This window comes from Leuresthes tenuis, unplaced genomic scaffold (assembly GCF_036924035.1).
Source record: "Leuresthes tenuis unplaced genomic scaffold, fLeuTen1.0.hap1 SCAF_2, whole genome shotgun sequence".
In the NCBI taxonomy this organism is placed as follows: domain Eukaryota; kingdom Metazoa; phylum Chordata; class Actinopteri; order Atheriniformes; family Atherinopsidae; genus Leuresthes; species Leuresthes tenuis.
This window is the reverse complement of record NW_027325356.1, coordinates 34489964-34517555: the sequence shown is the minus strand read 5'-3', so window position 1 is coordinate 34517555 and position 27592 is coordinate 34489964. Positions and strand designations below refer to the sequence as shown.

Here is a 27592-nt window from a genome sequence, read left to right as displayed (position 1 = left end):
TAATTTAGTTTCAGTCATACAATGCCAAATTATTGTACAAATCAAAACTACTGGTTAAGCTGTGTGAAACTGCCATGAGTTTAAATACACTTTCCACCCCTTATCAATATATTGAATGTGAAAAATGGCTTGAACTGAATTTCTTGCATACTTAATTCTGCCTTGTATGTACTGCATTGCGGCTTTTTTCTGTTTTTTAAAAAAATCATCATGGAGTGATAGACTTTCAATATCTATGCAAAATATCAAAGTTTAAAAAAAATCTGCAGCTATATTACAATATGACTAAAGTAATAAAAATATTAAAATGCATCAAAGTGTATTACTTTACATTTCAATTATTTTAGATGTAGTTAAATAGTGTACATTACAACACAAAGTAAATCAAGAAGTTAATTGAGAGAAATGTTCCAAGTAGTCTGAGAGCTTTTAGTTAACATTACTAACCCTTTAATATGTTGTCTGCCTTCAGTCTTTGATCATGTTAAAAGTAGTCAGGTATTTCTTTTGTTTTTGATTTCAGTTTAGTTTTAAACTGAAACAGTTTAGTGTTGTCAATATCCAACATAATTCTCATTTCTCTTTCTTCCCTCCCACAAACACTCCATACAAACACGTTTCCATCATTGTTCAGTGTTTGATGTAAAGAAGGAAAAAAAAGCCAGATAAAGTAAGAAAAAAAATGTAGAACACCTGTCGTCTCTTTAACATGGTCTCATATGCTTTCACCAGTCTCTGATGATTCAACAGTTGTTGCTACAAACATCTGCTTGCTGCTCTTAGGAGATCTCAATTAAGACTCACACAGGCAGGCACACCATACCTTATTCATGATATTTTTTTCAACATGCAAAACAAGGGAATGGGGCCAAAAGGTCTGAGAAATCCCTCTTAAAGAGGATATAATGAGGCAGAAAGACGGAGACAAGGGGAGGTTGGAGGTGCTGGCATGAGATTTAGAAAGAGAAGGCCTTCATGCCAACACTGGCAGCACTTTTAAGAAAATAAGAGCACGCAAAAAAAGGAGCAATGACAACAAACACCAAGAACCAGCAGCCCGAAGCCCTCCCTCAACTGTTTTTTTTTCTGCTTTTGAAAAGGCATAAGAAAGAGAAGATGAAGAAGAAGGAGTGAGTGTTGATATGATTATGTAAATGTAAACAGGATTTCCTGCCGACTGGAAGCCGTTTCTCTCTCTCTCTCTGACCCGTTCTCCTTGCAAATCTTCCATTTAAGACAAATTCCCTCGGGGAGGCCGCTCTGCCGTTACTTAACGGGATAATTATGATATACGAAACCTTTCCAAGACACCCCCCCCCTCACTCAATCCAGCCCCAACACTCACACACCCTCACCAAACCCCTCCTCCTCCCCTCATCTTTGCCTTCTTTCAGTCTTGAATCACTAACATTCTCTCCATTTCTCTTCTTCTATTTTTCACTCATTTGTCATTTCCTTGCAAGGCTTTTCATTTGTCTCTCAGCTTTCAGAATAACCAAAAGTGTATGTTAAACTCATGGTGTCGCTCTTTGCTACTTTTGTTTAATTTTGTACAAAAAAAGCTGAACAACCTTTAGAATTGTATCTTAAGAAAGTAATGTGAAAATGATAAGTTTGTACTTAGCTTTATCTAAAGAACAAAGGCATTTAGATATTCTGTTCAATGCTTACTAAACCTGTTTTTCTTATTTTCTTATTTTTATGTGATACAAATCACATACACATACTTAAACAGTAACTTTAACAACTGTTACAAGCAGCAGTTTGTAATGTATATATATATATATATATATATATATATATATATATATATGAGAGAGAGAGATCAGAATGATACTAATGTTTTACATCTGTTCCATTTGGCTGTGTAAGTGTTTTTTTCTAGTCCAGACTCTGTCTGACTTGGCCCTAATCATCATGACCTCACAATGGAAGAATTAAGTAGCAATCACATTATATTCCACATATTTCTCCACCATCCCACTGCATAGTGTGCCTGCATGTGTCGTTGAATACTAATCATAATATACTCTATTTACCCTTTGATCTCACACAATCAAAGGGTCTTTCTGGAACAAAGAAACACACTTTTGACATCAAGACTCATAAATGTAAAGACTGTTCGGAAATCATACCACTCCAAACATTTCAAAAAGCAGACATACAACTAAATTGCAATTTTGTGTGGTTGTTTGGATCCTTATTTACTCCTACAACTTTGTTACAGAGCCACACGTCAAACTATTTACATGCTGGTGTAAGCACTTACGGCTACGACTCTTTTTGCTTGACAACGGCCGTAAACAGCAGTGAGAGATCAAAACTGTTCAACGGAGTGCGTGACAGATGACAGATATGGCGAGAGATTTTCCATGATCTTCAGCACACATGAGGGGGGGACCTCAGGGGAGGGAAAAAGGAGGAGGGTGAAAAGAAAAAAAAACTCAAAAGTTTCTTTCTACAAGACGCAGTGCGGCACAAGACATAGCCCAGGTGGAAAATACTGACAATCAAATGTCTGATCAATTAATCTAGCTAAACAGTGTTTAGTCAATAAGTGTTAAGTCAATATTCAGTGAGACAGCTTTAAGTAAAACTTTGTGTAATATTGTGAGGCAAACATTGATTTCAATGCATTGCAGTTTTAATTCTTTCTATAGATGATTTCAAAGGCTGGCTTCTTTGACAGGATAGATTCATTGTCTTTTTCACAATTGGTAGTGTATAGTTTCAGTGGAAACTTTGGATCTGACCTGTTAAACTAACATGACATGATTCACCTGATGTTTGCATTCTGAGCTTGCAAGCAATAAAATCATGTGACTAATTGGTGTCCATCCCTGTATGATATGTCTCTGATAAAAGTAATTTCTGAAGAAGAACTCTTTTGTTTTCTGTTGAAGTTTGTTTCCAGACAGAACACATACTTCTTCTATTGAACTACAACCATGAGCAATGTAGCCTCTGATAACACTATGCAGCCTAGTTTATTTGCTTGAAATTAGTTAATGGAAAAGTGTCTCAAAAAGATGCTTTTTTTGCAACTTTGTATTTGCTCCCCTAGTGAAAAGAAACCTGATTAGTAACAGATTATGAACACAGATAAAGTATACTCTCATTTGGCTGGTCTACATTGAGGTTAATAATAGAAATCACTTTGAAGGATGTTTATTTAAAAAACTATTGTATGTTTCTCTAACTTATTCTGACAAGTCAGTACACCTTTATTGTGAGGGGCTATTTTGTTAATACATTATGAAAAAAAGACGAGATGATTAGATGATTGAGCTTCTATTATCATTACACTAACAAACTATATGATAATGATAAATGCATTGCAATCCTGTTCTGACTCTGATGTGTAAAGAATTATTAATAAACCCTCTCTCTGTGTGCCTCTGTGCCTCTCCCCCTCCCTGAACCATTGTTTTACTGTTGAAATCCATAACATTTCTTTTGTTCCCCTTCTTTCCGTAAGCCTGCTCTCTTATTTTCCCAAGGCCGAGAAACTTCAGACATGAGAACCCTGATATAAAACCAGGGAAATTTACCTGGGATTAGCAGCCATTGACAAATAACCTTGGTGATAGATGCACAGTAGATTTGCTTCAAAGCTCTCCCGGCAGCCTCAAAAGAGATTAGTTCACTTCTTATCAGGTCAGCCGTGTCGCCTGGGAAATGTGTTTAAAGTCACATTGATTTATTGAAAGATTCCCCAATAAGAAGATATCTCTAGACTTAAGGAGTGTGTGCGTGTACTCTTCGATGTGTGTCGTGTGAACGAGTGCCTCAACTAAATTACACTGCTTGTTCAAGCTTTAAGAAAATGAAAAGCACCATAGAAAGACATTTTCAACAAACAAACGGTGTGCTTCAAACTAAAAAAGAAAAAAAAGCACTTCAAGATAACAACTGCTGAATAGTTTTGCTGGAGAATGACACTCAAATTCACTGTACCTGTCTCTATCACTCTCTCTCTCCCCATTTACCCCATGCTGGTAGTGCTGCTGAAAACAGTGATTGTGCAGTAGTGTAGTGAGATCCAGAGCAACGCTGACAGAGAGGTATAATAGGGCCTCTTTGTTCCCCAGAGAGAGCAAGATACAGAGACATATAGGATGAAGGGGGATGAGGGAAGGTTAGTGGAGTGAGTGGGGGGAGCTTTCATTTACACCATTACCTTCTTAAGCATAATTTTCAGGCATTTATAGGAAAGGCAGACTGTGGGAAAGCGGGTGGGGAAGCCAATGAGGGAAATTAAAGATCTGACATATGGCTCACCAGGTACACCTGAAGGATGAGAATCTCAATTCTTCTTTTTCTCGTTTGTCAGACATAGACACACTGTCTTGTTTTGTAAACTTAAAACTGACTCATTTATTCATCTGAAATATTTCTTCAGTTTTTACCCATTCTAGGAGCAGGCCACACTAACTGTTTGAACTTCTTTAACAATTGTCCTCATACAACACTGCATTTACAACACTAAGAATGCCAACTAAAAGAGATGCTGCTCTTTTCTTTTTTTTTTTACTGAAGATATGATTTATTCCTTCAACTTTTGGAAGGAAAATCGTAAGTCTTGCTACACTGAACATCCTCAGAGACCTTAAAGAGACACTACAAAAGTGTCCCACTGCCATCACCTTGCTAATGTCACAGTCCTGTTTGGAGCAAGGTGATAATTCACCAGATATCTAAAGCTTCATCCTTCAGGACAATATTTTGTTAAAAAGCAGGTACACTTGGATGAAAAAAAATTTAATTAATCATTGTGTATTCCCAAGTCCACAATAACATTGTGAAAATTTGCCTAAATACAGCTTAATATACAACTGCCAAACTCTGGAGAATTCTACATTGAGAGGTTTTCACCTACCAGACACAAGCTATTTTTTCACAGGCTTGCTGTTCAGGAGTGGCTTTTCATCACCTGTCCCCTAAAACCCCCATTCATGACTAGCTCTGAGTGTAGTTAATAAGGACTTTGTCTTTATCTGACCAAATTCATGTGTTTTCAGTAACTCAGCCTCTTGTCACAGCCCAGTGGTTGTTCCTCCAAAAGTTTGCACCATTTAAGGTATTTATCATTAGAAATATCTGCCCTCCTCCCCATGTTGCTTGATAATTGTGCCATGCTTAATAATGTAGAACAACCTCTTTAAGTAGGAATCTCTTAATTTAAGATCACCTCCCAAAGTAATTAACAACTTTAGCTGAAATCTATATCAGATATCTAAAAAAATTTAATCCCAAATATGTTGGCTAAGCTTGATGTCTAAGTCATGTGATGTTTTTTCCAGCATTTAACTTATTTATTTGTCTGTTGGGACAATTGGGAAAAATACATACACGAACTGTCACCATTAAGGTGGAGGTACTAAGATGTGATGCGGTGTTGTAGCATTAAGATGTCCCTTCAGTGGAGAAAAGGTTAAACGACAAAAGACAGAAAAGGGTGTACACCAATGTAATAGATCTCTTTATTCTTTTTCTGTCTCTGTACCTCTCAATCTTTTTTTTCTGATCAATCTCTTCCTGTATGTCATCTCAGTGTACACATCTTTATGATTATATCATCATTGTTTCCTTATCAATGTGTCTCCTTTTTCCAATCTCCAATCTCTGGCTTATTGCCTCTCTAAAACTACCCCTTCATCTCTCTCTCTCCCATCTCCTTCCCCTCCTTGCCTTCATCCAAATACCTCCATCCCTCGTTTCTCTGTCTCTGTGTCAGCTTCCATGCTTTCTCCATGCCTTCGTCTATCTCTCCCGCTGCTTGCTTTTAACTCTTGAGGTCATCCGGGACCCCTGGGCAGCTATCCCAGAATGCTGAGCCGCCTAACTTCCTGCAGAGTTGCCTTCTGGACAGAGCAGAAAACCAAGCCAGGACTCGGACTCAACTATGTACTCAGCCACTGCTATATTTGTAAAAATAAGGGATATTCTGAAGTTCTTTGGTCATAGTGGTAATTTTATATCCTATACCTACTGTAAAAATCTGTACTCCTTTCAAGATAAAAGTATAAATTAAACATCATCATTATTTTAGTCTGAAGACTATAGTGAATTTACCACCGACTACCACTCAAGAAGACTGCAAGCTTTACTGGCATCTATTGGATGTTTTACATTGTGTGCCAAAATTTCCCACGAAAACATACTGCATATATTAAGACGTCTTCTTCAATTGTAAAGTGAAATAGAGCTATCAACAGCTTCTGAGTGGCAGACATTGAGACACAAGCAAATACAAAGTACTAAAACTAAGAGAAAGGAATCGGTAGGAAACTGCTATCATTGTGTTCAGATGCAACAGGATACAGAGGTGAATGTTGTACTTTGCTGGATATAAAACTGTTTCATAGCACACAAAGATGCAAAGCAAAAATCAGTGTTTGACACTAATTGTATCAGTTTTTTCTTTATCAATAAGAGAGTGTTTTGTGACCAGAATCTGCAAGATGAGAACCAAACATCAGAAAAATACAATGTGGTGGCACACTTAACACAACACCAAGTACCCTTCAAAAATCTCTGTACTTAAGTATTACTACTCTCAACTCCCAAATCTGATTGTATCATTATAAAATGCCTAGGACTATATTTTCTGCATAAATTGAACTCCTAAATGTAACATTTTATCAATGCATAAGGCAGACTCTTACTGTTGTAAGAGTGTTAGTTGACATAATGCTTAGAAGTTCTGAGAAAAACGCTGAAATTGCAAGGTTAAAAACAAAACAAAAATGTGTATAAAGCTACAATATTGTTTACATTTCTCAGAAGTTAACACAAGGGCTCAAGTCTCTCTGTCACTGTTCAAGTGGAAAGCTATAATTAGGGATGTAGTCAGTGCCTGCGTAGTTCAACTATGCACAAGAACATGCAACAAAATTATGCTTTCATGTACCTGTAATAATCAAAGGACAATGAATTAATGTTATATTAATGTTATTGATATCAGTGTTTGAATGTGCCCCCATATATATGCTCATACACAGACATTCCTGCCCTGCAATGCAGCATTAACAGATATGTATTGTTCACATGAAAGGCTATAAACATACTTTATTTGACTATCCATGTGTATGTAATTGTGTCAATTTTTCTATCTGTCTGCTATTTTAACAGATACGTAGTTGAGATCATGTGTGTGAGAGGACGTGCGCTTGTGTTCATCTATGACTATCCACTCAGGGCAGATAAACAGGCAAACCAGTGATCAATGCATAACAGAGAGAGTCAAACACAATATTGCGGCATCTGGGCCAATATCTATAAAATGCCTGTGTTTATTCAATAAAGACAGCAAAGACAGACTAAGCCTGTTATACCAAAGATGGAGGAAGAAATCAATCTGCACGTCCCTCCTTTTAAATAAATGAGAAATATAAAGAGGTGAAGAGCTCTTATTTAAATAAATAAACTAGAACAAATACATATAATACATGCATCTTCAAAGGCAGCCTGTCGGAGTAAGAACTTGCACATTGTATCACAATTGCTTATCTGAATTAGAAGTATATCAGAGATAAACTGGTATAAAGGTGTGACCACTGACAAGTAGGAGGAAACTACAAAGCATAAATAATTATGTTAAGCTAACATAGAGAAAGATTCATCATTTCTAAATGTATCTATTATTTTTCAGCTTAACATGGAAGAGCCAGCCACAGTCTTACTACCAAGAAGTGCAAAATAGAAGAATAAATGCATCTGCTGAACAATACATGTGGTATTCTCTTTGTATTGTTTTTCTAAAAAATGTACTGTGCAGTGTATAAAGTTTATCTTTTACGACCTGCCACTCACTTTCAAACAAAATCTTAGCATTTTAGGTTGACTGCTTTGTTGACATGCTTCTCATTCTGCAATAAAGCTATGCATCAGAATTGCCATTTATCGCAGAGATATAGCAAAGCGTCTATAAGAGAAGGACAAGTAAGAACTAGATAGTCAGAAAGAAATGGAGAGATGGCTGTGCAACTCTCAAAGCAAAGTGTTTGTGCATGTGCGTGTCAAAGAACAGCAGCCAGCATCAGTCAAAATCCTCATCAAACACACTGCTGCTTTTGGACATAATGATATCGACAGAATGTCAGCAGCAACTGATAGGGAGTTTGTGTCTGTGTTTTGTTGTGTGTATGCAGTTTGCTATGTGTGTAGCATGATTGCACTTGTGCATTTTTATGTGTGTTTTATGCAAGTGTGTGTTTGTCTCATCAAAAACAAAGGAATCCAAATACACACTCATGCATAAGCATAAATACCACTCACTGTCAGTCAACTTCAAACAATGCAGCCGTAATCTATAATAACACAAATTTGAGATGTGGTAAACCTGAAAAACTGTCAAGGGCAAGAGCACTGGGTGAAGCAAGCTGCTCCGACCAATAAAGGTGACACACTAAAGTTAGGTTGGGAAAAGTTGCTGGTTGATTTCCAGCTCAGCCTGTACCTCATTTGCTTTGAGCGGATGAGTCAGTGGCCTATAAGGCAGTTAGGACATGTAAACACCACAAGACTCCAAATCCCAGAGGTCTGTGCACCGCTTGCAGTCTAAAAGGGCTCTGCCTCTCATCAATACTCCCAGTTGTCAGACCTCCCCGTCGACATGGAACAGATCTGCATATACACCCTCTCACCGCTCTTAGACTCTCCCACGTACACATACACATATTCAGTCTTTGATCTCTCCCCAGCAGATATATTCTATTTCCTATTTCTGTCATCAAGTGGTTTTAATTTACAGGTGAAGAGAGGGAGTGCTGATGTAAGGCAGGCTGAATAGCTGTCCATCACATCATCATCAGTACTGACTATCTACTTTTATGCTGCTGAAATTTCTTTCTGTGGCTCCTCTCGTCAGCTACTGTGAATTTGTCCCTGCCTGTAAGAAAATTGTTTATTCTCAAAATCCAAGGGACATGCACATTGTGACATATGCCCTCTTTCAAAATGAATGGAAGCAGTCATTTGGTATACAGCAAATCAATTTGTGGGAAACATTTATTTTCCAAAGAACAGACACATAAAAGTTTTAGTTTATGATTGAGAAGAGGACAATATCTGACTTTGACCTCTAGATGGTGCTGATCTTTTAGTTGTGTAAGTCTCACGTGCGGATATGTTTTCCCTTCAGAGATTATTAAAGTTCTTCTGATTCCTGATAGAAGCACTTCTGTGACAGAGTAGTGTGTGCAAACAACCCATATGTGTTGTTGTATTGCGCTTTGAGCTCAGTGCCATGTGCACACAAGAATTTCGACATACATGTGTAAGAAATATCCTGTGCTGTATATGTGGGTGTATTTTTGTATTTTCACAGGACAATAAAAACATTAATTTGCCCTGAAATCATTTTTGACGTAAATGTAGAGCAGTGCCCATTGGAACCCAGTAATGAAGCATGCGGCATCTCGCCGACTCCTAATTTGACTAGTTAAATGACTCCATTACGTGTCTAACAGACAGAGGCAAATCATTTCTGGTCAGTTGAGGCTCACTTACCCGCATCCTGATGTTGGGGAAATGTCTATGTCTCTGGCTGAGTGACTGAGTGGCTGGCTGGATGTGGCTCATTCTCTCTGCTGCTACCTTCTTTAGTCTTTTGATAAGTCTTTTCTAAAATGGAGTGATATTTGAAATACTAGTAAGGAGGGTAGCAGAGGAAAATTGTAGACTATTTTATTTTTGCTTATGATTTATTGCAAGTTCTCAGATAATCAAAACACAATTTATGAAAGTATGCAAACAAAATTTTGAAAAAATAAAATTAGTTCAGCGCTTTCACATTTACCCTAAATCCAATTCATTTTTTAAATCCTAGTATATCTAACCATATCTAGTAAATAGTGTTTGGCTTCTGTTAAAGAGACCGATATAGTGAGACAGAGCACGGGTGGAGAAGATTAAAATATATTGAATTATTAAAAAGGACTACCTGCTGTCCATCACTGTCACTTAACACATGTAGAATGTGAAGTGCCTTCCCAGTAGCCACTGGGTGGACATCTGTTACCACATACACATGGGTACACTGCACACACAGGCACAGAGTGACACCTCAAATGTCTACAACCAAAGAAGAAAATAATGAATATGTTTCATTGTTGTGAAAATGGAACACACATTCCAATATATGTACACACACAGAGCATATCACCTGCCATCTTTATTCCCAATTCCCTCAGGACTAGAACACTCGGAGCTGGATCAAAATGAACATGTGTTCTGTTCTGCTTTTTTTCTTTTTTTCCCCAAACCTGCACCTCAGCGGGGCTAATGAAATATCCACTTTTAAAAAAAAAAAAACTCCTCTTTAACATCAACCCTGTACTTCTGAGTTCTTATGTTAGAGCTGACATAAAAAACAGTAAATATAATAATTATCAAAGACTTCAAAGATTCAAAAAACGGTCGCTGTTCATTTCAATGTTCCTATATTGCGATAGATTTAGAAAGAGTAGAAAAAGGGATTCTGCATATTTAGACTAAAATATCTGTAACAGCTGTCTTGGTTTTATAGACATAGACATGCATTTTTTATATAATAAACTTGAGGGGGTAAATGAAATACCAAAATATGCATCAACTAAAACATGATGAATTCCAATGAGTTTCTGCTCATTCTGTTAAATGACAATATAATTTATTTGCAGAAATGTACTTTCTTTCCTGTGTACCTCCATACCTACAGTAATCTACAGTTCATCTGTGTGGATCATCCCTTTTGTCATTGATGTTACCATAAGTGACACACACATACAGAGACTCACACACTGCCAGATTAGCAGCTTCCAATCTAGTGCAGTCTTCCACTACACTGTGTTCCACACTAAGACATAAGACTCACACTGATTAGCTCTGGAGCCATTCAACCTTATGAACCCTGGACTTGCAGCTTGGCACATACATGCATGTCCATGAAGCTTGACATGAGATCCTGCTGATTATTCCGTTGGATGTGATGGGGTGATGAGTGACACGCCTGCATCGCTGATAGCAGTCTGTCTGAACAGATTCATGCCAAAGGCACTGGTGTGTGTCTGTGTGTTCAGGAAGTTGTGGTATGCTCTATGTGCGTATGTGTCTGTGTGTGTTTTTTGTTTGGGGGTGGTGGGGTTCAATTAAACAAAACTGCTTTGAAGTTAGTCATCCACACTAACTGAGACTCTCCATCAAATAATTTCCGTCTTCTCCACATTTGATTTTTTCTGATCCTCCAACCACCTCCCAACCTCCCCCCTGCCTCAGCACGCTGTGTGTCAATAATACCACCAGCTGCTCCACTACTGCTTCGATGTGTGTGTAACACTGATAGAGAGACAGGTAGACACATCATGACAGAGACAGAGAGGCCTGAGTCTGGTGGACATAAAGGTATTAATTTGAAAGGTAATTCTGTTGTCTGAGCTCACATACAGGATTTAAGAGCTAAGTATAACAACTGTCTGCCAGAGACACACACAGTGATGTCAATGAATAACTGTCATGTGACTGTAAGATGGACAGATGGATAGCTAAATAGACTAATAGATACATGGATAGACACAAGCTAATCATTTTTTCTAAGCAACATTTAATAGTGTGACAAATTAAAAAAATGGGGTAAACATAAACTTGCAATTATAATAATCAAAAACAGTCATTTAGTTTGTGAAATGTATAAAACAAGTATGTGAAAATGGAAACCAAAAGAAATGTATGTTTTGAAGAAAGCAAAGAAGCAAATAAAATCCAAAGCACCAATTCACAAATGCTCTTACAAAATGTAATATAAATTATGAGTCCATTGTTTATCATCTTATAAGTTTTATTATTTAGAATTTTATTCCAACAGATGTGAAGTTTTGAAGTGTAAAATAACGCAAGTTTATTAAATCCTACAATTAACCTTCAGAAAGAGGTTTATTTTATTTTATTTTTTGTATTCGTTTATTCCCTCATTATATCTGTCCTCACTTTCTCCCAGTACCACCACTTCCCCTTCCCCCCCTTCTTCCTTCTCCCTGTCGTTTGTGTGACTGTTGATCCTTGCAAAGAGGACAGATCAAATATTTCTCCTCCAGTGTATAAGGCTTTCCGCTGGGGCCTTGCAGATATGATGATTGGGGCTGACGGATGGATGGGGGCCCTGGGTTTTGAAGTCTGAAACAGACAGCAGTGGCTTTGATAGCCCCTGCTCCTCTCGCACTGGATCACCAAAGAAACCAGGCGAAAAGAGAGGAGACAAGAAGGGGGGGGGATTAAGAAGAGGGGGGTGCAAGTGAGTGCTAGTAAGGAACAAAAGCATCTGTAGTATGGTCAGGGCATGCAATGGCAGCCTCAACAGCAGCCACCAGAAGTTTACACACGGCTCTACCTACCACACCTTTTTTCTCATTCCTCTGCTTCCTTCCAAAAAGTCCTCTGTCCTTGAAGGCCTATTTCTTGGTATCCTATGTCTACGCAATGGTTACCAGCAAATGACAGCTCAATTAGTCCCTCTCATATCCTTTGCCATCATTTTAGTTTGAAATGTTTCATATTGAAAAACAAAATTATTCTTTTCAACTACAACTGCAATGACTTTATGAGTGAATTATCGGAAATGTTTACTTTAGATTCCATAAGCAGTACCAAAATGGATGGATTTGGGGGATGGATGCTAGAGAGTATGATTTAAGAATACGTCTGATCATAGAAAAATGTTTTTTCATCTTAAAGTCTGCAGTGAGTGACACTTCAATGTATAAATAATGAAAAAAGATCATCATATTATACAATAGAACAGCTCTTTGTCTGACTGCCCAAAGAGGGCCTATTTTTAAATTAAACTTGACCTGTTGCAAGTCAGTAACGACATTTCATGTCAAACAACCTGTCACAGACCAGTCACCAATAACAAAGTCAATGAACTGAGTCAGTAATGTTAGCTCTGTCAAGTAACTTAAAAAGATAGAATAAAGAAAAACAAGCAAATTCAAACCAGTGGACTGAGAACCACCTGTGGCTTAGTTTATACTTTTTTTAATTAAAAAAGTAAGTAAACCCATTAGTTTTTTTCCCCTCTGTGCAGTACAGCATAAATGAAAGTAGGTGACACCCAACAGATGGCTTTTGTCAGACCTGGAGAGCAGAGAGTTAACCCAATCCTCCACTCAACCTCCCTTCATCCCTCTCTTCTTTTTTAAATGTCTTCCATATAAACAGATTTTGTTGCTGCTTAAAGTGGGCTCAAAATTAAAGCATATCGTTTTACACACATTTTGCATGCATATTACGGAGTCCCAGCTGGTGGCAGGCTGCTCTTAAGAGCCATATGATTAAGTTAGAGGTTGGGGTAACCGATAAGATTTGAGCACTCTGCCTCTCTCTCTATCTCGCTGCCTATTTTACTGCAAACTTATTAAATGGAGGAAGCAACATTATTTTTTTCTGAGTGTATGTGTAATTATTGTCACACACCTGTGACTCCCTGCCATCCACAACAGGGAAGAAGAGAAGGTAAAGAGGGATGACGAGGAGGGGATTGGGGGATGGAATGAGAAAAAATGTCGTAGGGAGCAGTGGGAGTTCTCGTTTCAGGAAAAACAGGAGGAGGATAGGGAGGAGAGGAAAAACAAGAGAGCTTGTTAATCAGGCCCTTTCTGTCACTGGCTGTACACTGATATCATAATGATTCACGCCGAGATAGTGACATCACAAGGGAGAGTGACGGAATACAAAACAAGACGGAGGTTGTAAATGAGGGAGGGGGAGATGACAGACCCCAAAAAGGACAACTAGTTTTGCACAGACAAGATGACAGAAAGCAAGAAATATCAGAAAAAATAAATGTCCCTCTGAATCTGTCACTCTAACACGCAAACAGGCAATGGTTTAATTTGAACAGAATGTTTCTCAAGAAACAGCGTTGTGAAAGTTCTCCAGCCAAGTTTCAATCTGTAATTTTTTCCCTCTCCATCTCGCCTGCCATTTCCTTCAGCAGACCACCTCATCGAAGTCAACAACATGTGATGTGATCCTCAGAAGACAAAGGAAATTACCGATTAAGAGGGAGAGATGATCTTCCTTTAAACATGCTCCAAGAAAGGGAGTCATTATGCTGTAATTGTTTACCTTTGACTCGGCCCATAAGTCTCTCCTCCCATCTCTCTCTGTTCAGTTGTAACATAACATTTTGCGGCACTGTTTTCAGAAGTCCAGTCGCACTCCTTTTATTCTCTCTTTCTCTTCTAACAGGACAGATGTCATCGCTCCAAATGGTCTGAATCATTGTACGCCTCCACACCCCTGAGTAACTCAAGGACATGAGAGAGGGAAGAACTGTAATTTTACATTTTACACATTTAGCTGATGGTCACCTTAAAGGTTCAGTGTCATACTCTAGGACATGGAGATTGCCCAAGTGACATGATAAAATATATCTAAAGCAGGGGTGTGTATGCGACACCTGGCAGGTATTTAACATCAGGAAAATACTACAGTGTAACAAAAATAAAAATATATAATCATATATAAAGGGAGGCCTTCAGACATGAAAATAAACATCACTGTGATGTGCTATTGATTTTGGAAAGGAAGATTAATCTCAGTCTAAACAGGTGATGAATTACATTTAGTTGTGTACTGAGAACAGAATGAACCTGTGGCCTCATGTAGTTTTTTTCTAAAAGTTTCTTGTGGTATTTAATAGAAACTGCTTGATATAATAGGTTACATGACAGCTCCAGCAAAATGAAAAGATCTGGGAAAAAAAGAAAAAAAAACAGGGTTGGAAGTAGCACTGCCAAGTGAGCGGGCTGCATATGCTTTTTTAGGTGTAATATTTTAATAGAAAGCAGATGGTTACAGATGCAGGAGCCAAGCGCTTGTGATGACATATCTTTAATATTTTAAAGTGGTCTTTGCTGTAAATGTTGCAGCAGCTGTCTTCCAGCATAGTAAATTTACAGCATTTTTTAATCCTTTTTTTTTCTCATGTGTATTTGCGAGCATGTGTGACTGACAGCTATTGGATTTACTGTAAATTACAGAAATGAATATGGAAAAGTGATGAAAAGGCAGTCAAAGGGGAGGAGGCTGTGCATGAGTGTGTGTGTGCATCCTGACTGTTTGTTGCTGAATCAATTCCTCTTCAGTCTGAACCCTGCTGATTATTTTCTTATTTTAGTTTGTTGAAGCCGGCTCACACACTGTTGCTGATATTGAAATGTAAAGTGATACTAAAATAATGAGATGGAGGGACAGAAAGGTTGATGCAGGAAGAAGGGAGGCAGCAATTATAAATATATATTTGTTTTGTATTTCTATTGCGGTCATTGGTTTAGCTTTAATGTCAGCGGTGAGAATAGAGAGTTTTGGCTTTTGAGTCAGGGTGATTGTCATCAATTTGCGTCTTGGCATTTAAGCCACCCTCTTCAAATATGAGTATTTGAAATGCAAATACAGCGACGTATGCACAGACAATTAAAAGACACACAGAAGAGTAGAAAAAGCACTTCTAAAGACATAATGGTGTGCTGTTTTTTATCATCAATGTTTGTGCTGTCAGACACTCACACACTGTCTTTTTTGCTTTCCAAAGAGAGCACCAACACAAATGGATATTGCCCATAAAACACAAAACCAAATGATGGTACATTCATCTGTAGTTTTGTTCACCCAGTAGAAGGAAAGAGAATTCAGAGAAGTGCTGGTTTTATCTCGCCCTTGACTTCACTGTTTGCGCCTCAAGGGATGTGTTCGATTAGGTGCTTTTTTTTTCAAAAAGGCACAGTGAGAAAATATGATTCACATTTTTCCCCCTCTCTCCATCTCTTTGACGCTACAGTTATTCAAACATCAATAGCCATGTGTCTTCTTTAGCACACACCCTTTCTCATATTGATATTTGTAAATGATCATTACTTTTGGCCCTGCATGCTTTGTTATACTGCGTCAGCTTCAATAGGTGTAAGATCCAATACTGCAACCTCTGCATTCCCCAAAAAGCCAATAAACTAGACTTCATGGTGTAAGGGAATTTACTTTTGGATCACATCAGATAGATTTAATATAACAAAGAAACTAAAAAAAAAACAACACCACAAAAACATGGTATGAAACTGAATGTAAGTAACTACCTGCATTTTTGCAACCTCCTTTTTAAGAGTAAGTTACTACACTGTGTACATGCAAACAGCCTGCAAGAGAGATTCTTCCAAAAATGTATGGATGGGTGACTACACCCTTTCACTGAGGAAAAGCGGCAAAGAGTGGAAAAAAAAGTAAAAGGTCTGCTGCCTTACTTGTGATGAAGTTGCTGAATATTTGTTTTTCTAATTAACAAGCTGAGTTTTATTTTTTCTGTCAGATGACATTGAATAAAAGGAGGTGGTAGAGGTTGGAGGTGGTGTTCAGTGATGTGCTGATTATGGGATGGATGCATTACAAAAAGATAGAAAAAAATCTAATTCTTCATGAATTAGTGAGACTACCTGCAGATAGCCAATGTCCAAATGAGAACATAATAACAATATCAGAGAGCAGGTAGAGAGATTGTCAAAGAGATGACAACAGTATTAAGGAAACGTCAGATAATTAAGAACCCCACGTTTTGTGAAAAGTAGTCATCACTGCTGGAGATGGAATTTAGCTCTTTATGTGTATGCATGTTTTTGCCTTCACTCTATACAGCAGATAATGAGCCTGGTAAACAAAAAGATGAAAGGAAGAGAAGCGGTAAAAAAAGAGTGAGCAAAATCAATCAAATAAATTAAATGAAAAGTTGTGTTGTGAATTTTTGGCATTTCTTATGGAGATGTCCAGACAGAGAAAATTCAATATGTTTACTGATCTGAGGCAAACTAGAGGGTTGGCAGAGGATGGGAGGTATTGACGGACTGATAGAGGGCAGTTTGAGGGGTGGATGATAGAAAAAAACCCAGCTCCTATCTGATGAGCAGCTTGACCCTAAAACTGAATCCTCATCTCATGCCAAGTCTGCTTCCGGATAAAGAGACATGATGAGAGTATTTTTTTAGATCCCCCCTTTGTTATTCTGCTAATACCTGATTTGCTTTGGCCTAAAAGCACTTCAGTTTGGTGTCATGGATAATCAGGTGATAGTTTATTTTATTTCCGTGCTCCCCAACAATATAACAATACAATTAAAGAGGAGCAGAAGAAGAAAAAAGACAAAAAAAGATGTTTACATTCATCTTTGCTACAGTCAGCATCTACAAGATAGATGATCTGGCCATCTTAAGATCATTTGTCATCTGTCAGGCAGAGTTGACCTTGCAACAAATGCCAACCATTGCACTGATATAATTTTTTGATTGTGAGATAAAAGAAAGATACAGAGTGATAGAGGGAACAGAAAGACAGAGGGGTGCTGTTTTATGTAATAAAGACAACATTTATGCCTTCCTTTTGCACTGCCAGTTAAAAGAGACACAAACATGAAAATCCATTATGGAACGCTTTTTAAAAGTGTGACCAATCCTTGTTCAGTCAATTAGAGTCTGGAGACTGAGAATATGATGTTTGTCTGTTTAGCCCACAATGCATACAGATCAGCCTGGATTTGATGATGGAAAGAGAGACTTTTTTTTCCACAGTGATAGAGACGGGGAAAAAAGCGAGATGGAGGGATGGCGGGGCAGCGCAGCCAAGCTCTGCTTATCTCCTTTCTTCTCCAGCGCTTTCTTGCTTTTTTTCCCTCCCATATACAAAAGCATTAATGTGCGCAGCTATGTGCTTTGCCATTGTTCTGTGTTTAAATGCTTAAAAGGGGATGTTGTTTGTGTAACTGGCAGAGTTAGCCGTATGTAGCTGTGTCCAAAAGCGTGCACTTAAAGTTGTGCAGTGAAGAAAAAAAAAGGCTAAATGAAAGGAAATGATAGAAAGGAAGTTAATAAGAGTGGTTACCCCAGAATGAGCAGGGATGAGGTTTCACATTAAAAAAGATTTATCTTAAAGTATGGTGCTAATCCCTTCAGTTTTAATCCCCTCTCCCCACCCTTTGGACCATTCCCTTACAGCATCTTTTTCATTCCAACCAAGGCATAGTAAAAAACTATAAACCGTAAAGTACTTACAATTTCTGGAATCTGGCAAATGCTTAGCACTCTGATTTTATAAGGATTCCTGACTAGTGAATCACAGAGCTCGAAGGACTCATCTTTCTCACAACAAATCTTTAACAGAAAAACAAAGTTTTGGGGTACAGCAGAGGGCAGAAAGGATGTGGGAAAAATACAAGCTTGGAGGAAAGGAGCACATATTTGCTATGACCTATTTGATGATTATTGTGATGGCCGTGGTTGTGGTGATAGGTGGTGGAGGAGTGTTGTCATGCTCTCTGTCACACTCGGCTGTGTCATACAAGCTGGATGGATGCCTCTGTCCACTGCAAGCTGTTTGAATGAGGAAGCATATGGGTGTATGAGAGCCTCAGCCCACCTCATGAATATTTTATTCATATTTCCTGTGTGTATCTGAGAGAGAGCAGCAAAAAAGGGAGAAAGAATTCTTTTCTCTCTGTTTCACTTGTCATTGCAGAAACTCACAAGGCTTACTTTGTGGCATTCTAATCATAATTGCCAATCCTGAATACAAATCTCTCAGCACTAAACACATCGAGTGAAACTGAAATGACAAAATGAAGCTCATATAACTGTGTAATCAAAGATACATTCAGGGGGAGAAAGATGAGGGGGAAAAAAGGAGTGTTCTTCCGTAGATAGTAAAAGATGAGGATCAGGGGGCAGTTATTAACTTGGCCAAGAACAAAGAGCCCCAGTGTTGGAGGGCAGCTTAATGCTGAGCCAGTTACTGTACCTTTCAAAACTAATATGTAACCATATCTGTTTTAAAGGGACGATTCATATTACTGTGAAGGCATGAGAAAAGTTGTTCCCATCTCTGCAACCCAGGAAACTTGAATCCCACTCGTAATAACCCCCCCTACCCCATCACCACACAGTTATTCACTCAATTGTAGGCCTGGCCTTTTGTAGAAAGTATCCCATTTAAAAAGATTGGGACATTAAAGTTTTGTTTTGATGTAAAACATCTTCAGCTTTTTTGACAGAACAATGGAGCTTATTGTGCTTTATTGTTACCAAAGCAACTGCAAAGGTCAGTGCGGGTGTGGCTAGACAGACAAGGACGGTACTGACTGAAAATTGGGTTATATGTGATCAACTAAGTTATTAATCAGATTAAAATGGATTCCCTCTGCCTGCTGTTTAACTAGGAAGGAGGGGGTAGAAAAAAAGAAAAGAAATAGAGAGAGCGAAGAGGGGAAAAAAGGCAGAATAAATAGGCCAGTGTTTACACATTCAAGAGCAAAGAAAGTCATTGTTTTCAAGGCTGAAGTCATTGTCACAGATGAGTTTCGATAAGGACCAGCTCTGTGAAACATCCTGCACCATGTAACCAGACTGTCTAAAAGCATGTGCCCTTGCCACAGATGCCCCCTAGTCTCATCCAGGTAACCTCTCTAATCCTGATTAAATCACTGTAATTAGAATAAGCAGTGTTCCTCCACCCCCATATTTCCCTAATAAAACAATACAGCAGTTTAAATCCGGTTGCTGGGATTTGCAACGCAACAATACAGTTTATATCCATCTCTGCTGAGGAATTAAGTGCATTTTCTAACTGCTAATATTATAATGTTGCTGGCTTATTTGTCTCGATACTCGCTATTCTTATTCTTATTCCCCCTGCGGTTTGTGCTCTGGATCTCTCACAACTTTGTTTATTTGAGTCTTATTTATTTGTTTCTTACAGCTTTTTGATGTTTAAATCAAACATGTTTTTAGTGAGTGGTTGGATCATTCTTCGCTACAGGAAGTAACAGAAGTTATTTGTCGTTAATTGCCACAGAGCTTTTCAAACACAGCAACTTGCTGCCTATGTGTCTATACCTGTGTTTATTTTTTGCTTTTATCAGTCTTACTGCATGCCTTATTGATGTGGAGTAACAGAGGAAATAAAAGTTGACATAGTTTCTTCAATTTTTTTGTTTTACCCCCACAACTGCCTGTTTTCCTCTCCTGCCTTGCTCTCTGTTGTTTTTTTATATATCTGTGTTTTCATTGAAGTTACTGCAACATTGTCTCATTATGTGTCAACTAGCTGTGTAAGTGTAGTTATTATGCCTGTGTGCCTTTGCCTGGCGGTACTGTTCTCTCTCTCTCTCTCTCTCACACTCTCTGTGCTGTCTCTCCCTGTTTCTTTCTCAGAGGATGAGGAGCTTTATGAGTACAACTCCACTGAGGCATCCTCTTCACATCTCCAGGGTGCCTGGGGAAGGGAACGTTGCATTCTTAAGAGGAGCAACTCAAACTAAACAAAGTCTACAGAAGTCAGGGAAGAAAAGAAACAAACAGCAAACTAACGAGATTGGAAGCAGAGATCATGTCAAATATATTGGGTTAGAAGGCCAATTTATAACCCATTGTCTCGTGTTTTGCAATATTGAATGCTATGCACACTAGCATTGCAAGTGCACGGGAGATAAGGTATACAGACTTGCATATGTACATAAAAGCACATGTTTTGGACATGGACACACGGAAGCAAATACACACAATTATGAATATGTATACCCTATGAATGTAATCTTCATCTCACTCCAACTTCGCAGCTCCCATGCTGTCTTGACTCCTGCTTCCCCATCCTATTTCTAATTTTCATAATTCTAATTCATAGAACAATTGTCATGTAACTTTGCAGTCACTTTGTCTCCATTCCCTTATCATGTGCAACTTAATACTGTCTTTCATTCACTCTCCTGTACTTTTAGTAAATAAAATATGATCAATATTTGTATTAATGAAGATGACATAGAAAAAGTAGCATAGGAGAATTATAAAGCTTTTTCAGAAATGGCCTTTCAGCAGGCCAATGATATATGAAGAATTAGTGAGAGGGAAAAAGTTTTAAAGCTATCACATCTGTGAAGGAGAAAAGATAAGAAGAGAGAGTGAGCAACAGGTACCATCTTTACAACTTGACAGCAGCTATTAAATTTGATTGCTCTTTGAAAACTACACTATTTGCACTTTTGGGTGACAAGGTGATAATGCACCTCTGCACAAGTTAAACTGCTAATATCATTGCACATGGGAAACAGCACCTCGCCTTCACCAGTCGTCAAAGCTGTCATTCCGGCATGGTGGAGGCACACAATGAGAGCCTGGGGAAGTGTATCACCAACAGTCGTCTTCTTCTTCTCAGTTAAAGAGAGACAGACAGGCCTCCAGATGGCTTAATCACTGGAGGAGCTTGTGCCCTCAAGCAACAAGGAAAGAAAGAAACCCAGAGAGTGAGAGATAAAGAAAAGCAGGGATCCTGGAGTGTGGGAAAGTAAAATGTACAGATCTAAGACACAGGAAGGGGTGCTAGTGGACATGCTTTGGTCTAAACACAGAAACATCAGTGATTACCATGCTGTCACTCAGATAGTGGTCAAACTTTAGTTGAAGGTTAAATCAGGTTGAGCTGGTTCCAACTTCCAACCATGCAACCATGCTTTGAATTTGTCTTAGCTAAACCAGCCAACCAAACAGTCTGCTTGGGTGAATTTGAATACAAGCTTAGACCGGGCAGTATGTTACTCATGGCCACAATGGTTATCTGATCATGTGAGGTCTCTTTGTTTTCATTGTAACTTGTAACTGTAACGCTCATATAATAGTATTGTGTTGCTAGCCATAATTTTCATTGCAAACTTAACAAACGTTAGTTGAATAACATATAGTCAAGTTACTTATTAACTGTGCTTTCAATATATTTTGTTTAACAGCGATGTTTCTGGAGAATAAAAAACTATATAGTGTATAAATGTATAAAATATATACTATTTATACTATATATAAACTTATAGTTTGGCTTTCACAGATTTTCTTTCACAACATCACAGTTTTAACTGTTGAATAGCATTGTTTGCCATTAGCTATCCCTGTGCAATGGTTTGATCTGATTGACATGCCAATGACATCATGCATGCCCACACAACTCAGCTATTACTCAAAACAGTAGAGCCCTCAGTTATGCATAATTCAGTTAAAACTAACAAGTTATTACAAAAAAAGAATCTCTAGAGAGGAATAAGTTACTGTATAGACATCAAATCTATGTGAACATGTTTATTTTTGACACTGTGTCTATGGCAATCAACAGCCCATTGTCTCACAAGAAAATATATGTTTATGCATTTGGCATATGTTTATGTTTATGTATTTGGCAGATGCTTTTATCCAAAGCGACTTACAGGTAGGGAGATAGGGTAAGGGGGTCTTGCCTAAGGACCAGCATGGAGGTAGTACCTTTCATGCAGGGGATTTGAACCCAGGTCTCCTACATGGAAGGTGGTAATAATACCACTACATTATCATATATATATATGATTTCTTATAATAAATAATATTGTATATTTTTTCTATAATCATGTATTCATTAACATCTAAATTTTACCTTGTATAATATATATTTGTGATTGAGAGTAAAGTAAAAAAGTGAAAGGCCCGTTAAAAAAGGTGTTGGATGGGACTCCATTCTGCGCTGTATTGTCAAAAAAGGTAGAAACCTAATGCCATTCTCCCTCTGCCTTCTTATGAGTGAGAAAATCAACAGTGACTTATACAGTAAGATGGCGCAGGTGACTGACGTCATCATGTAAGCTGTATCTCCACACAACCAAAGAGAAATGAGAGAACAAGATGGAACAATGGTAACATTTTTGAGCGTCTGTTGTGAAAATGCAACATTTGGTGCTGTAAAAAAATGTAGCGATTGGCCGAGATCAGTCTGGAATTGACTCACATTTGAGGGCAGGCTCAAGTAGCATTTCAAAGAACTGCAGTTTTTGTCACTTATAAGTTTTCTTCATTCTTCAGCTAAAGAAGTGGTAGCTTGGATTGGCCACCTGTTGTTCCCCTCTCATTAGCTTCTTTCACACATGTACCTTTTAAGTCGGAACCAATGTGCCTTTGTTGCGCATCATGTCACGTGGGAAGATACAGAGGCAGACTGATCAAAGTTATTTTACCGCTGATATGCATCTGAGCCAGCAAAGTAGGTAGTAACAGAGGCAAAACTGTCTCGCCTATAGGGTACTTACATACATTATGTCTGCATCATGGGACGAGACTCTCTCACAAATTATGCTGTCCTCACTCAGCTGATTCCACAATGCTGTGTGTGTAACACACAGCCAAACAGGACTCATTCGCTTCTGGTTGGCAAGTTTTAAAATTTGAGGAACAGCAGTAGGTTAACCAAGACGTCTTTTTTGTGCCAATAAAGTGAAACATGTGCGTGAAAGAGGCTTTAGTCATTCTCTTTCCCTCAAACGCACACAAAACATGCCACGGGGAGGCTCAAGGTCGCTTTCCTAGCTGCTGTCAATAATCTGCATTACAAGCTAAAGCCTACTTGAATACAATTAGCTTGTAAAAACACAGTATTGTTGTGTTAACAAAAAAAATAGATAAAATGAGATGGAGGAGCTGTACAGCTCATCTGATTCCTCAATGCACTCAGGCTGCATGTCTACCCTGACTCTCTCTACTCGCTGATGAATAAAGGCCACTTGTGCCCTTAAAAATAAAAAAAAAAGATAGCTTGATGAAATTGATTTTTAGAATTAGAAATGTCACATTTATGTTTGAGGCATCTTGTAACGGGCTGTAGATGAGGGTGGATGATTGATTAAGGGATACTTTTGCGTCTGAGTGAATATCAAAACACCTTGATCCATGCAGCAATAACAGACAATTTTAGTTTCTATTTCTTATACTGCTATCCAGCTTAAGTACATCTAGTAGTGTAGGATCATTTGGTTCATCCTACCTTTTTCCCCATCCCTACCTTTCTTCCACTCAAAATGTAGAAATTGAAAATTACTCCAGTAATGCCAACAATGATCCATTACATCTGTGCTTCACAGTGAACCACCATCCTACCATATGCCTTTAATTACCATCAGTGCTTTACAAAACCTGTTACATGTGTCTGCTTGGCTGTGTGTGCATGTGTGTATTTACACACATGCACACACACACAAGCAGACACAACCACACACATATATTATGCTGCATTCAATAGCAATTGAGAACTTAGAATTTTTGGTCCCCTAAGGGGAAAAATAAAAAGTAACAAGGAGTCAGATTTCAGTTATGTTTAATTATGTTAGTAACATAGGGAAGGTTTATGATCCCTGACTTCTTAACAGCAGGCATAAAACCTTCCCTACAAGAGATGGGCTTTGGCTGGGTTTTCCTGCATTTCTGACCACACGAAGAAGACATAACATAGACTTGCACATGTGCTGTCAACAGTCAACATTTCACATCTTTTTTCTGCAGCTCCCATTGTCAGATTGTAGCAATGAGTTGTGAAAAAGACCTAAATAATGTTTATTTAGTATATAAAAATATCATGTGGAATTTTATCTTTATTATTATCCTAATAAAGTCAAACTTGACTGTTCTTATTCACAGACTTTTGTTGGAGACAGCATGGAGTATGTTTTGTCTAAATTTCTTTACTATGTTTCCTGTTACTACTGTTATTATTATCTTAAATACGTTTAAGTGTAATCTAAAGTGTGCAAAGGAGATGACTCTCTCAGAGCATTTTTATCAGCAACACAAACAAACCATAACACTTATTAGGAGAACAATGAAACGCAATATGAGAATACTTGTAAAGTGGGATGGGTCTAATTGAGAATATACAGGGTCTCCCTCTCTTCTTTCTCTTGCCTACTTCTCAAATTGTAAGAGGTGCTCAACTATGAGCTCTGCCATTTTCTTCTCTAAAATCCTCCACATGTCCTCTCTAGCTTGTCAATCTCAACCTTCTGAAGTTCTACTCCACACTCAGTGTATTAAATGAACAAGGGGGTGGAGGTAATGTAAGTAATACGATGTGAGGAGCAATGTTCGCAAGCAGCCGTGGCATGTTCAGCACTGTTTGAATAATGTAATACTTCATGTTTGATAATGCATGGCTATAGATAGGTCTGCACTGCAGCCAAGTATTGATTGTGTTAAGCACATCTACAGTATGGCAAATGGTGTGGGTTCATATCAATCATTACAGTGTACTGTACTTCAGTAACCAGATACTTTGTCTGATTACAGAGACATCAGGGCCACTGCTGTTGTTCATGACATTTATTGATAAATCCAATTCGTGGGCCAGTTTCATGAGGTGTGGTTTAAAACTGCAGACATGTGTTTGTATTTTCTATATTTACATATCAGTTGTATGTCAGAGGACAAGTAGATTCATGTGCATTGTACCCCTTTTAGTTTCCTCTGGACATACTAATGAAGAGACGGTCACTACAGACGTGCAATGCGTGCCCTACAACAGTTCCCGCAGATTCAGGGGAGAATTTCGATATTAATGATTTATGCTCTATTTGCATACAAACCTAATGCAAACCCACTCCAGATAATCACATTTTGCCAGGTCTGAAGTGAGTTTTATGGTCGTCTACACCTTCTCTACCCAGCATAAAACCATTGAATGTGTGCCTCTTACTGTTCAAGCTGCTGGTGACCCTCAAACACAAGGGGTTTACAAGTGGAAACATGAAGAAGGACTGTAAAAGTGCATTTTACTGAAACAAGTGCACCTATTTTTTCTCATCTAGTTACACAATAGTAGCATATAAATCAGAACTGACCAGAACAGTCACAATAGTTGTACAACACTAACAATATTATTATTTTTGTACTCAACTTCAGTACAGTTTTTAGGAATCATTTCCCTACAATGATTTTGTTTAATACATCAACTTCTTCACATATAATCTATTTATGGAAAAAAAGCCTTATGAGATGAACTCAAAAAATATCATGACATTGTATGAGCATTCAAGATAAATAACTTCAATACAGAATGAATTTGGTTATTATGCATTAAGATCAAAGCAACCTGTGGCTGTCGCCTGCATCTGATTTTTATTTTATTTTTTCATATTATTCTTTAGACAACCTAAACAAATTATGTCTGGCATGAATAAGAGAAAATGGAATAGAACGCTTGAAGCTATTATTGTACTAGCAGCTCATCGATTATTATAAACAACTATTGTATTAGTAAATGGAACACCACAGGCTTGTATTACTTATATTGGAAGGGCAGAGGGCAGGTTTAACAGTCAGAGTAGATGTGACTGTAAGTGTTCGCACATCAGTATTAAAACAGTAAGCACAGTTTTTATTTTAGAATAATAACTACAACTGACAGAAATATATATGTTTAGAGGGTGATCTCCAAGGTTGCTTCCTGATCAAATCTGATGAGTCACTTTGTGTACTTCCCTAACTCACCTGCCTGTACTCATGCTACTTCCAGTCACAGGCCTACCCAGTTATCAGTCGAAACAAAGTAATCTCTTGTCTTAATTTTCAGTGTTATAAAACCCTGCCTTCCATATATGTCAAACCACTCTAGAATGTTTCTTTCAAACCACCATTCCTTCATTAACCTTTGCTCACATATATATATATTGATATATAAAGCTTTTGAGATCAGTAGGAGCTAAGCTTTTATATAAGATTTGTTGTACCATCTGAAAGTAAATTATTGGAACACTACACAAAGACAGCTGTGACCTGACATACGTGTGGAGTTTGGCAAGGAAGATATCTTTGTAAGTAAGCACACCTGTGACAGCATGTTTTGATTTAACTTATGTTACTAAAAATAATTGAATTTTCATCAATGCTATCTCCAGTTTTATCCAAAGATTTGCCAGGAGATTAGATACATAACGGCCTGTGTTGTACTTACAATGAATGGCTGACTCAGACTAATGTAATGCATGTAAGAAAGACCTTTGTTCAACAGAGAAGCCTTTTCCATAAAGGTCAAGCATTCCTAGTTGCAAAGGGAATTCTCCAAATATCTTGCCTTTAGGAGCCAGGCTTTAGTATTAAACAGTATGCAAATATGTTGGATATTTTTACACCAAGACTTAATTTCTCTAGTTGAATATACTACATTTGATTGTTTTCTGGATGTGGGTCTGTAAAGATGGGCACTGCATTTAAGGTCCATTAGTTCCATCTTTTTTGTTGTCTAAACAATAGAAAAAAATATTCATGGCTCAGTCAAGCCCATTGAATATTCACTTCAAAGAATATGTAACTGGCTCTCACTTACCACTATTAGAGCTAATTCTGGATTATTTCTCTTTATGGTAAATATAAATCACTTATTTAAAAGCTCAGCATCAACACTCGGTTTTATTTTCTTTCTACAAAGACACATAGCAAATAGTAACCACTCGTAAAAAGCAAAAGAGCACTGTAAAAAAGACAGGGAAATAAACTTCCTTCTTCAGTCTCAAGGAGCTGCTATAATCTTACTAGAATCATGAAAGTTGACAGTTCATTTTTCACAGGGTCATAGATCGACGAGTCTTATAAAGTAATGGGCTTTTGGGAGCCAGCTTTATGAGAGCTAAGATAGTTAAGAGATATGTGGAGGAGATGGCAGAGGGAACTGAGGTCCTGCTCTGACTCATCCAGGGTTATTCCCCTCATGCTGTGGAGCAAGAGGTAGGCACTGCACTCCCAGTTAAATA

At 38.0% G+C, this 27592-nt stretch overlaps 1 protein-coding gene across 3 annotated transcripts in view; it reads right to left on the bottom strand.

Annotated features, from left to right (window-relative positions):
- The window catches only part of znf536 (zinc finger protein 536), a 189328-nt gene that overhangs the window by 11158 nt on the left and 150578 nt on the right, over positions 1-27592 (bottom strand). The gene's annotated exons all lie outside the window — the stretch shown is intronic.